Here is a 12,525-nt window from a genome sequence, read left to right on the forward strand (position 1 = left end):
TGTGACTTCGATCAGGGCCGTTTCAGGACTGTGGGAGGGTCAGAAACCTGATTGGAGGGATTCAAACATGGAGTTGTGGGAAAGATGGGCACGGATTTGGGAGGCGACAAAACGTTCAAGGACTTTGGAGAGGAAAGGGAGGGTGGAGATGGGGCGGGAGTTTGTAAGGACGGGGGGGGTCAAGGGTGGTTTTTTGAGGAGGAGGGTAGTTGAGCAGATTTGAAGGGGAGGGGGAGTACCTGAGGAGCGGGAACCATTAACAATATCAGCTAACATGGGGGCCAGGAAGGGAAGTTGGGTGGTCAGCAGTTTAGTGGGAATAGGGTCGAGGGAGCAGGAGGTGGGTCTCATGGTCAAGATGAGCTCAGAGAGGGCATGAGGGGAGATAGGAGAGAAACTGGAGAAAGATGTGAGTTCAGGGCTAGGGCAGGGGGGAACTGGAGGGAAAGTTTGGCTCGGTGGGCGAGGGGGAAGGGAGGGAAACGGCAGAGGCAGCTGAACGATGGTCTCAATCTTAGTGACAAAGAAGTCCATGAGCTCCTTGCACTTGTTGTTGGAGGTGAGGGTGGAGGGGGCAGGGGAGAGGGGTTTAAGAGGACGGTTTGTAGTGAAGAGAAGCCGGGGATTATCTTTCCATTCCAGGATGATCCTGGAATAGTGAGCAGTTTGGGCAGAGGAGAGCAGGACCCGATAGTGCTTTATGTGGTCCAGGCAGATCTGGCGATGAATGGCTAAACCAGTTGTCCACCATAAACATTCAAGTCTGCGTCCCTTGGACTTAAGGGAGTGGAGATGAGGGCCGTACCAGGGGGAACGACCAGGGTGAGAGAGAGAGTAATGGTTTTAATGGGGACAAGAGCATCAAAGGTGGCGGTGAGGGTGTGATTGGGCAGTTCGGTCGCTGCAGAAATGTCGTGGTGAATGGAGGGCCAAAGGCTGGAGAGTGGGGAATTTGAAAGTGCCATTGTAAGTAACTTGGGGGAGAGTTTTTTTCCAGGGGCGAACACAGAAGGAAGTGGAGTTGGGAGGGGGAAGGGGGATGTGGGTGGAGAGAGATACAATGAAATGATCAGTGATGGCCTTTTCCGCGATTGAAACAATGGGTGTAAAGAGGCCACGTGAGATAGCAAGGTCGAGGGATGGTCGTGAATATGGGTAGGGGAGTTTATATGGAGGGAGAGATTAAGGGGGGATAGGAGGGCAGTGAACTCAGAGGAGAGAGAGGGAATGAGGGGTTACGGGGAGCGGGCAGGAAAATGGACATGAATTTAGATTTGAGGTAAGGATCAAATCAGCCATGATCTTATTGAATGGCAGGGCAGGCTCGAGGGGCCGATTGGCCGACTCCTGCTCCTAATTCTTATGTTCTTATGATGAGTTGAGATGGAGGTTGAAATCACCGAGGATGAGAAGTTGCTCGATGCAGAGGCTGAGGGAGGAAAGCAGTGAAGATATCTCGGTGAGACACTTGGTGTGGTATTTGGGTGGGCGGTGGAGAATGAGGAATTTAAAGGAGAGGTGAGAGGGCAGTAAAAGGTTGTACCAGGCAGGCTCCGACATTAGCACAATGAGTAAATGTACCACATGGCACGGGAACTGAGCCTAACAAACAAGGAAGATCCAATCATCAGTCCTGGGTCTGGCCTGAATCACTTCATCCAGACCAGGTCTGGTTGGTGCAATTGGTCCAGCACTGGATCAGCCAGGTTCCGGCAGGAAATATGACGATGGAGGTGTGGTGGAGCCAGGAGCAGGTTCGAATGTGATGGCTCATCACCGTAGAACTGTTCCCCATCACCGTCTACAGGAGAGAGAGAATTACAGAGAGTTGCTCATCACTGTGGAACTGTTCCCCCATCACCATCTACAGAGAGAGAGAGAGAGAATTACAGAGAGCTGCTCCTCACTGTGGAACTGTTCCCCATCACCATCCACAGAGAGAGAGGGAGAATTACAGAGAGCTGCCCATCACTGTGGAACTGTTCCCCCATCACCATCCACAGAGAGAGAGAGAGAATTACAGAGAGCTGCACATCACTGTGGAACTGTTCCCCCATCACCATCTACAGGAGAGGGAGAATTACAGAGAGCTGCCCATCATTGTGGAACTGTTCCCCCATCACCATCTACAGAGAGAGAGAGAGAGAATTACAGAGAGCTGCCCATCACTGTGGAACTGTTCCCCCATCACCATCTACAGGAGAGAGAGAGAGAATTACAGAGAGCTGCCCATCACTGTGGAACTGTTCCCCCATCACCATCTACAGGAGAGAGAGAGAGAATTACAGAGAGCTGCCCATCACTGTGGAACTGTTCCCCCATCACCATCTACAGGAGAGGGAGAATTACAGAGAGCTGCCCATCACTGTGGAACTGTTCCCCCATCACCATCTACAGGAGAGAGAGAGAGAATTACAGAGAGCTGCCCATCAGTGAGGAACTGTTCCCCCATCACCATCTACAGAGAGAGAGAGAGAGAATTACAGAGAGCTGCCCATCACTGTGGAACTGTTCCCCCATCACCATCTACAGGAGAGGGAGAATTACAGAGAGCTGCCCATCACTGTGGAACTGTTCCCCCATCACCATCTACAGGAGAGAGAGAGAGAATTACAGAGAGCTGCCCATCAGTGAGGAACTGTTCCCCCATCACCATCTACAGAGAGAGAGAGATTCACAGAGAGCTGCCCATCACTGTGGAACTGTTCCCCCATCACCATCTACAGGAGAGAGAGAGAGAATTACAGAGAGCTGCCCATCACTGTGGAACTGTTCCCCCATCACCATCTACAGAGAGAGAGAGAGAGAATTACAGAGAGCTGCTCCTCACTGTGGAACTGTTCCTCCATCACCGTCTACAGGAGAGAGAGAATTACAGAGAGCTGCCCATCACTGTGGAACTGTTCCCCCATCACCATCTACAAGAGAGAGAGAGAGAATTACAGAGAGCTGCCCATCACTGTGGAACTGTTCCCCCATCACCATCTACAGAGAGAGAGAGAGAGAATTACAGAGAGCTGCTCCTCACTGTGGAACTGTTCCCCCATCACCATCTACAGGAGAGAGAGACAGAATTACAGAGAGCTGCCCATCACTGTGGAACTGTTCCCCCATCACCATCCACAGAGAGAGAGAGAGAGAATTACAGAGAGCTGCCCATCACTGTGGAACTGTTCCCCCATCACCATCTACAGGAGAGAGAGAGAGAATTACAGAGAGCTGCTCCTCACTGTGGAACTGTTCCCCCATCACCATCTACAGAGAGAGAGAGCGAATTACAGAGAGCTGCCCATCACTGTGGAACTGTTCCCCCATCACCATCTACAGAGAGAGAGAGCGAATTACAGAGAGCTGGCCATCACTGTGGAACTGTTCCCCCATCACCATCGACAGGAGAGAGAGAATTACAGAGAGCTGCCCATCACTGTGGAACTGTTCCCCCATCACCATCTACAGAGAGAGAGAGAGAATTACAGAGAGCTGCTCCTCACTGTGGAACTGTTCCCCCATCACCATCCACAGGAGAGAGAGAGAGATTGACAGAGAGCTGCCCATCACTGTGGAACTGTTCCTCCATCACCATCGACAGGAGAGGGAGAGAATTACAGAGAGCTGCTCCTCACTGTGGAACTGTTCCCCCATCACCATCTACAGGAGAGAGAGAGAGATTGACAGAGAGCTGCCCATCACTGTGGAACTGTTCCCCCATCACCATCTACAGAGAGAGAGAGAGAATTACAGAGAGCTGCCCATCACTGTGGAACTGTTCCCCCATCACCATCTACAGGAGAGAGAGAGAGAATGACAGAGAGCTGCTCCTCACTCTGGAACTGTTCCTCCATCACCATCTACAGGAGTGAGAGAGAGAATTACAGAGAGCTGCCCATCACTGTGGAACTGTTCCCCCATCACCATCTCAAGGAGAGAGAGAGAGAATTACAGAGAGCTGCCCATCACTGTGGAACTGTTCCCCATTCACCATCTACAGAGAGAGAGAGAGAATTACAGAGAGCTGCCCATCACTGTGGAACTGTTCCCCAATCACCATCTACAGAGAGAGAGGGAGAATTACAGAGAGCTGCTCCTCACTGTGGAACTATTCCCCATCACCATCTACAGAGAGAGAGAGAGAATTACAGAGAGCTGCCCATCAGTGAGGAACTGTTCCCCCATCACCATCTACAGAGAGAGAGAGAGAGAATTACAGAGAGCTGCCCATCACTGTGGAACTGTTCCCCCATCACCATCTACAGGAGAGGGAGAATTACAGAGAGCTGCCCATCACTGTGGAACTGTTCCCCCATCACCATCTACAGGAGAGAGAGAGAGAATTACAGAGAGCTGCCCATCAGTGAGGAACTGTTCCCCCATCACCATCTACAGAGAGAGAGAGATTCACAGAGAGCTGCCCATCACTGTGGAACTGTTCCCCCATCACCATCTACAGGAGAGAGAGAGAGAATTACAGAGAGCTGCCCATCACTGTGGAACTGTTCCCCCATCACCATCTACAAGAGAGAGAGAGAGAATTACAGAGAGCTGCCCATCACTGTGGAACTGTTCCCCCATCACCATCTACAGAGAGAGAGAGAGAGAATTACAGAGAGCTGCTCCTCACTGTGGAACTGTTCCCCCATCACCATCTACAGGAGAGAGAGACAGAATTACAGAGAGCTGCCCATCACTGTGGAACTGTTCCCCCATCACCATCCACAGAGAGAGAGAGAGAGAATTACAGAGAGCTGCCCATCACTGTGGAACTGTTCCCCCATCACCATCTACAGGAGAGAGAGAGAGAATTACAGAGAGCTGCTCCTCACTGTGGAACTGTTCCCCCATCACCATCTACAGAGAGAGAGAGCGAATTACAGAGAGCTGCCCATCACTGTGGAACTGTTCCCCCATCACCATCTACAGAGAGAGAGAGCGAATTACAGAGAGCTGGCCATCACTGTGGAACTGTTCCCCCATCACCATCGACAGGAGAGAGAGAATTACAGAGAGCTGCCCATCACTGTGGAACTGTTCCCCCATCACCATCTACAGAGAGAGAGAGAGAATTACAGAGAGCTGCTCCTCACTGTGGAACTGTTCCCCCATCACCATCCACAGGAGAGAGAGAGAGATTGACAGAGAGCTGCCCATCACTGTGGAACTGTTCCTCCATCACCATCGACAGGAGAGGGAGAGAATTACAGAGAGCTGCTCCTCACTGTGGAACTGTTCCCCCATCACCATCTACAGGAGAGAGAGAGAGATTGACAGAGAGCTGCCCATCACTGTGGAACTGTTCCCCCATCACCATCTACAGAGAGAGAGAGAGAATTACAGAGAGCTGCCCATCACTGTGGAACTGTTCCCCCATCACCATCTACAGGAGAGAGAGAGAGAATGACAGAGAGCTGCTCCTCACTCTGGAACTGTTCCTCCATCACCATCTACAGGAGTGAGAGAGAGAATTACAGAGAGCTGCCCATCACTGTGGAACTGTTCCCCCATCACCATCTCAAGGAGAGAGAGAGAGAATTACAGAGAGCTGCCCATCACTGTGGAACTGTTCCCCATTCACCATCTACAGAGAGAGAGAGAGAATTACAGAGAGCTGCCCATCACTGTGGAACTGTTCCCCATTCACCATCTACAGAGAGAGAGGGAGAATTACAGAGAGCTGCTCCTCACTGTGGAACTGTTCCCCATCACCATCTACAGAGAGAGAGAGAGAATTACAGAGAGCTGCCCATCACTGTGGAACTGTTCCCCCATCACCATCCAAAGAGAGAGAGAGAGAATTACAGAGAGCTGCCCATCACTGTGGAACTGTTCCCCCATCACCATCCACAGAGAGAGAGAGAGAATTACAGAGAGCTGCTTCTCACTGTGGAACTGTTCCCCCATCACCATCTACAGAGAGAGAGAGAGAATTACAGAGAGCTGCCCATCACTGTGGAACTGTTCCCCCATCACCATCTACAGGAGAGAGAGAGAGAATTACAGAGAGCTGCTCCTCACTGTGGAACTGTTCCCCCATCACCATCTACAGAGAGAGAGAGAGAATTACAGAGAGCTGCTCCTCACTGTGGAACTGTTCCCCCATCACCATCCACAGAGAGAGAGAGAGAATTACAGAGAGCTGCCCATCACTGTGGAACTGTTCCCCCATCACCATCTACAGGAGAGAGAGAGAGAATTACAGAGAGCTGCACATCACTGTGGAACTGTTCCCCCATCACCATCCACAGGAGAGAGAGAGAGAATTACAGAGAGCTGCCCATCACTGTGGAACTGTTCCCCATTCACCATCTACAGGAGAGAGAGAATTACAGAGAGCTGCCCATCACTGTGGAAATGTTCCCCATTCACCATCTGCAGGAGAGAGAGAGAGAATTCCAGAGAGCTGCTCCTCACTGTGGAAATGTTCCCCCATCACCATCTGCAGGAGAGAGAGAATTACAGAGAGCTGCTCCTCACTGTGGAACTGTTCCCCCATCACCATCTACAGGAGAGAGAGAATTACAGAGATCTGCCCATCACTGTGGAACTGTTCCCCCATCACCATCTACAGAGAGAGAGAGAGAGAATTACAGAGAGCTGCTCCTCACTGTGGAACTGTTCCCCCATCACCATCTGCAGAGTGAGAGAGAGAGAATTACAGAGAGCTGCTCCTCACTGTGGAACTGTTCCCCCATCACCATCTGCAGAGAGAGAGAGAGAGAGAATTACAGAGAGCTGCCCATCACTGTGGAACAGTTCCCCCATCACCATCTACAGGAGAGGGAGAATTACAGAGAGCTGCCCATCACTGTGGAACTGTTCCCCCATCACCATCGACAGAGAGAGAGAGAGAGAATTACAGAGAGCTGCCCATCACTGTGGAACTGTTCCCCCATCACCATCTACAGGAGAGAGAGAGAGAATTACAGAGAGCTGCTCCTCACTGTGGAACTGTTCCCCCATCACCATCTACAGAGAGAGAGAGAGAATTACAGAGAGCTGCCCATCACTGTGGAACTGTTCCCCCATCACCATCTACAAGAGAGAGAGAATTACAGAGAGCTGCTCCTCACTGTGGAACTGTTCCCCCATCACCATCTACAAGAGAGAGAGAATGACAGAGAGCTGCCCATCACTGTGGAACTGTTCCCCCATCACCATCTACAGGAGAGGGAGAATTACAGAGAGCTGCCCATCACTGTGGAAATGGTCCCCCATCACCATCTACAGAGAGAGAGAGAGAGAATTACAGAGAGCTGCCCATCACTGTGGAACTGTTCCCCCATCACCATCTACAGAGAGAGAGAGAGAATTACAGAGAGCTGCTCCTCACTGTGGAACTGTTCCCCCATCACCATCGACAGGAGAGAGAGAGAGAATTACAGAGAGCTGCCCATCACTGTGGAACTGTTCCCCCATCACCATCCACAGAGAGAGAGAGAGAGAATTACAGAGAGCTGCCCATCACTGTGGAACTGTTCCCCCTTCACCATCTACAAGAGAGAGAGAATTACAGAGAGCTGCTCCTCACTATGGAACTGTTCCCCCATCACCATCTACAAGAGAGAGAGAATTACAGAGAGCTGCCCATCACTGTGGAACTGTTCCCCCATCACCATCCACAGAGAGAGAGAGAGAGAATTACAGAGAGCTGCCCATCATTGTGGATCTGTTCCCCCATCACCATCTACAGGAGAGAGAGAGAGAATTACAGAGAGCTGCCCATCACTGTGGATCTGTTCCCCCATCACGATCTACAGGAGAGAGAGAGAGAATTACAGAGAGCTGCCCATCACTGTGGAACTGTTCCCCCATCACCATCTACAAGAGAGTGAGAATTACAGAGAGCTGCTCCTCACTGTGGAACTGTTCCCCCATCACCATCTACAGAGAGAGAGAGAGAGAATTACAGAGAGCTGCTCCTCACTGTGGAACTGTTCCCCCATCACCATCTACAGGAGAGAGAGAGAATTACAGAGAGCTGCCCATCACTGTGGAACTGTTCCCCCATCACCATCTACAGGAGAGTGAGAATTACAGAGAGCTGCTCCTCACTGTGGAACTGTTCCCCCATCACCATCTACAGAGAGAGAGAGAGAGAATTACAGAGAGCTGCTCCTCACTGTGGAACTGTTCCCCCATCACCATCTACAGGAGAGAGAGAGAGAATTACAGAGAGCTGCCCATCACTGTGGAACTGTTCCCCCATCACCATCTACAGGAGAGAGAGAGAGAATTACAGAGAGCTGCTCCTCACTGTGGAACTGTTCCCCCATCACCATCTACAGAGAGAGAGAGAGAATTACAGAGAGCTGCCCATCACTGAGGAACTGTTCCCCCATCACCATCTACAAGAGAGAGAGAATTACAGAGAGCTGCTCCTCACTGTGGAACTGTTCCCCCTTCACCATCTACAGGAGAGGGAGAATTACAGAGAGCTGCCCATCACTGTGGAAATGGTCCCCCATCACCATCTACAGAGCGAGATAGAGAATTACAGAGAGCTGCCCATCACTGTGGAACTGTTCCCCCATCACCATCTACAGAGAGAGAGAGAGAATTACAGAGAGCTGCCCATCACTGTGGAACTGTTCCCCCATCACCATCTACAGGAGAGAGAGAGAGAATTACAGAGAGCTGCACATCACTGTGGAACTGTTCCCCCATCACCATCCACAGGAGAGAGAGAGAGAATTACAGAGAGCTGCCCATCACTGTGGAACTGTTCCCCATTCACCATCTACAGGAGAGAGAGAATTACAGAGAGCTGCCCATCACTGTGGAAATGTTCCCCATTCACCATCTGCAGGAGAGAGAGAGAGAATTACAGAGAGCTGCTCCTCACTGTGGAAATGTTCCCCCATCACCATCTGCAGGAGAGAGAGAATTACAGAGAGCTGCTCCTCACTGTGGAACTGTTCCCCCATCACCATCTACAGGAGAGAGACAATTACAGAGATCTGCCCATCACTGTGGAACTGTTCCCCCATCACCATCTACAGAGAGAGAGAGAGAGAATTACAGAGAGCTGCTCCTCACTGTGGAACTGTTCCCCCATCACCATCTGCAGAGAGAGAGAGAGAGAGAATTACAGAGAGCAGCCCATCACTGTGGAACAGTTCCCCCATCACCATCTACAGGAGAGGGAGAATTGCAGAGAGCTGCCCATCACTGTGGAACTGTTCCCCCATCACCATCTACAGAGAGAGAGAGAGAGAATTACAGAGAGCTGCCCATCACTGTGGAACTGTTCCCCCATCACCATCTACAGGAGAGAGAGAGAGAATTACAGAGAGCTGCTCCTCACTGTGGAACTGTTCCCCCATCACCATCTACAGAGAGAGAGAGAGAATTACAGAGAGCTGCCCATCACTGTGGAACTGTTCCCCCATCACCATCTACAAGAGAGAGAGAATTACAGAGAGCTGCTCCTCACTGTGGAACTGTTCCCCCATCACCATCTACAAGAGAGAGAGAATGACAGAGAGCTGCCCATCACTGTGGAACTGTTCCCCCATCACCATCTACAGGAGAGGGAGAATTACAGAGAGCTGCCCATCACTGTGGAAATGGTCCCCCATCACCATCTACAGAGAGAGAGAGAGAGAATTACAGAGAGCTGCTCCTCACTGTGGAACTGTTCCCCCATCACCATCGACAGGAGAGAGAGAGAGAATTACAAAGAGCTGCCCATCACTGTGGAACTGTTCCCCCATCACCATCTACAGGAGAGAGAGAGAGAATTACAGAGAGCTGCTCCTCACTGTGGAACTGTTCCCCCATCACCATCTACAGAGAGAGAGAGAGAATTACAGAGAGCTGCCCATCACTGTGGAACTGTTCCCCCTTCACCATCTACAGGAGAGGGAGAATTACAGAGAGCTGCCCATCACTGTGGAAATGGTCCCCCATCACCATCTACAGAGCGAGATAGAGAATTACAGAGAGCTGCCCATCACTGTGGAACTGTTCCCCCATCACCATCTACAGAGAGAGAGAGAGAATTACAGAGAGCTGCTCCTCACTGTGTAACTGTTCCCCCATCACCATCGACAGGAGAGAGAGAGAGAATTACAGAGAGCTGCCCATCACTGTGGAACTGTTCCCCCATCACCATCCACAGAGAGAGAGAGAGAATTACAGTGAGCTGCCCATCACTGTGGAACTGTTCCCCCTTCACCATCTACAAGAGAGAGAGAGAATTACAGAGAGCTGCCCATCACTGTGGAACTGTTCCCCCATCACCATCTGCAGAGAGAGAGAGAGAATTACAGAGAGCTGCTCCTCACTGTGGAACTGTTCCCCCATCACCATCTACAGGAGAGAGAGAGAGAATTACAGACAGCTGCTCCTCACTGTGGAACTGTTCCCCCATCACCATCTACAGAGAGAGAGAGAGAATTACAGAGAGCTGCCCATCACTGTGGAACTGTTCCCCCATCACCATCTACAAGAGAGAGAGAATTACAGAGAGCTGCTCCTCACTGTGGAACTGTTCCCCCATCACCATCTACAAGAGAGAGAGAATGACAGAGAGCTGCCCATCACTGTGGAACTGTTCCCCCATCACCATCTACAGGAGAGGGAGAATTACAGAGAGCTGCCCATCACTGTGGAAATGGTCCCCCATCACCATCTACAGAGAGAGAGAGAGAGAATTACAGAGAGCTGCTCCTCACTGTGGAACTGTTCCCCCATCACCATCGACAGGAGAGAGAGAGAGAATTACAAAGAGCTGCCCATCACTGTGGAACTGTTCCCCCATCACCATCTACAGGAGAGAGAGAGAGAATTACAGAGAGCTGCTCCTCACTGTGGAACTGTTCCCCCATCACCATCTACAGAGAGAGAGAGAGAATTACAGAGAGCTGCCCATCACTGTGGAACTGTTCCCCCTTCACCATCTACAGGAGAGGGAGAATTACAGAGAGCTGCCCATCACTGTGGAAATGGTCCCCCATCACCATCTACAGAGCGAGATAGAGAATTACAGAGAGCTGCCCATCACTGTGGAACTGTTCCCCCATCACCATCTACAGAGAGAGAGAGAGAATTACAGAGAGCTGCTCCTCACTGTGTAACTGTTCCCCCATCACCATCGACAGGAGAGAGAGAGAGAATTACAGAGAGCTGCCCATCACTGTGGAACTGTTCCCCCATCACCATCCACAGAGAGAGAGAGAGAATTACAGTGAGCTGCCCATCACTGTGGAACTGTTCCCCCTTCACCATCTACAAGAGAGAGAGAGAATTACAGAGAGCTGCCCATCACTGTGGAACTGTTCCCCCATCACCATCTGCAGAGAGAGAGAGAGAATTACAGAGAGCTGCTCCTCACTGTGGAACTGTTCCCCCATCACCATCTACAGGAGAGAGAGAGAGAATTACAGACAGCTGCTCCTCACTGTGGAACTGTTCCCCCATCACCATCTACAGAGAGAGAGAGAGAATTACAGAGAGCTGCCCATCACTGTGGAACTGTTCCCCCATCACCATCTACAAGAGAGAGAGAATTACAGAGAGCTGCTCCTCACTGTGGATCTGTTCCCCCATCACCATCGACAGGAGAGAGAGAGAGAATTACAGAGAGCTGCCCATCACTGTGGAACTGTTCCCCCATCACCATCCACAGAGAGAGAGAGAGAATTACAGTGAGCTGCCCATCACTGTGGAACTGTACCCCCATCACCATCAACAGAGAGAGAGAGAGAATCACAGAGAGCTGCACATCACTGTGGAACTGTTCCCCCTTCACCATCTACAAGAGAGAGAGAGAATTACAGAGAGCTGCCCATCACTGTGGAACTGTTCCCCCATCACCATCTACAGAGAGAGAGAGAGAATTACAAAGAGCTGCTCCTCACTGTGGAACTGTTCCCCCATCACCATCTACAAGAGAGAGAGAATTACAAAGAGCTGCTCCTCACTGTGGAACTGTTCCCCCATCACCATCTACAAGAGAGAGAGAATTACAGAGAGCTGCCCATCACTGTGGAACTGTTCCCCCATCACCATCCACAGAGAGAGAGAGAGAGAATTACAGAGAGCTGCCCATCACTGTGGATCTGTTCCCCCATCACCATCTACAGGAGAGATAGAGAGAATTACAGAGAGCTGCTCCTCACTGTGGAACTGTTCCCCCATCACCATCTACAGAGAGAGAGAGAGAATTACAGAGATTTGCCCATCACTGTGGAACTGTTCCCCCATCACCATCGACAGAGAGAGAGAGAGAATTACAGAGAGCTGCCCATCACTGTGGAACTGTTCCCCCATCACCATCTACAGAGAGAGAGAGAGAATTACAGAGAGCTGCCCATCACTGTGGAACTGTTCCCCCATCACCATCTACAGGAGAGAGAGAGAGAATTGCAGAGATCTGCCCATCACTGTGGAACTGTACCCCCATCACCATCTACAGAGAGAGAGAGAGAATTACAGAGAGCTGCTACTCACTGTGGAAATGTTCCCCCATCACCATCGACAGAGAGAGAGAGAGAGAGAGAATTGCAGAGATCTGCCCATCACTGTGGA

This window comes from Heptranchias perlo, unplaced genomic scaffold (genome assembly GCF_035084215.1).
Source record: "Heptranchias perlo isolate sHepPer1 unplaced genomic scaffold, sHepPer1.hap1 HAP1_SCAFFOLD_248, whole genome shotgun sequence".
NCBI lineage: Eukaryota > Metazoa > Chordata > Chondrichthyes > Hexanchiformes > Hexanchidae > Heptranchias > Heptranchias perlo.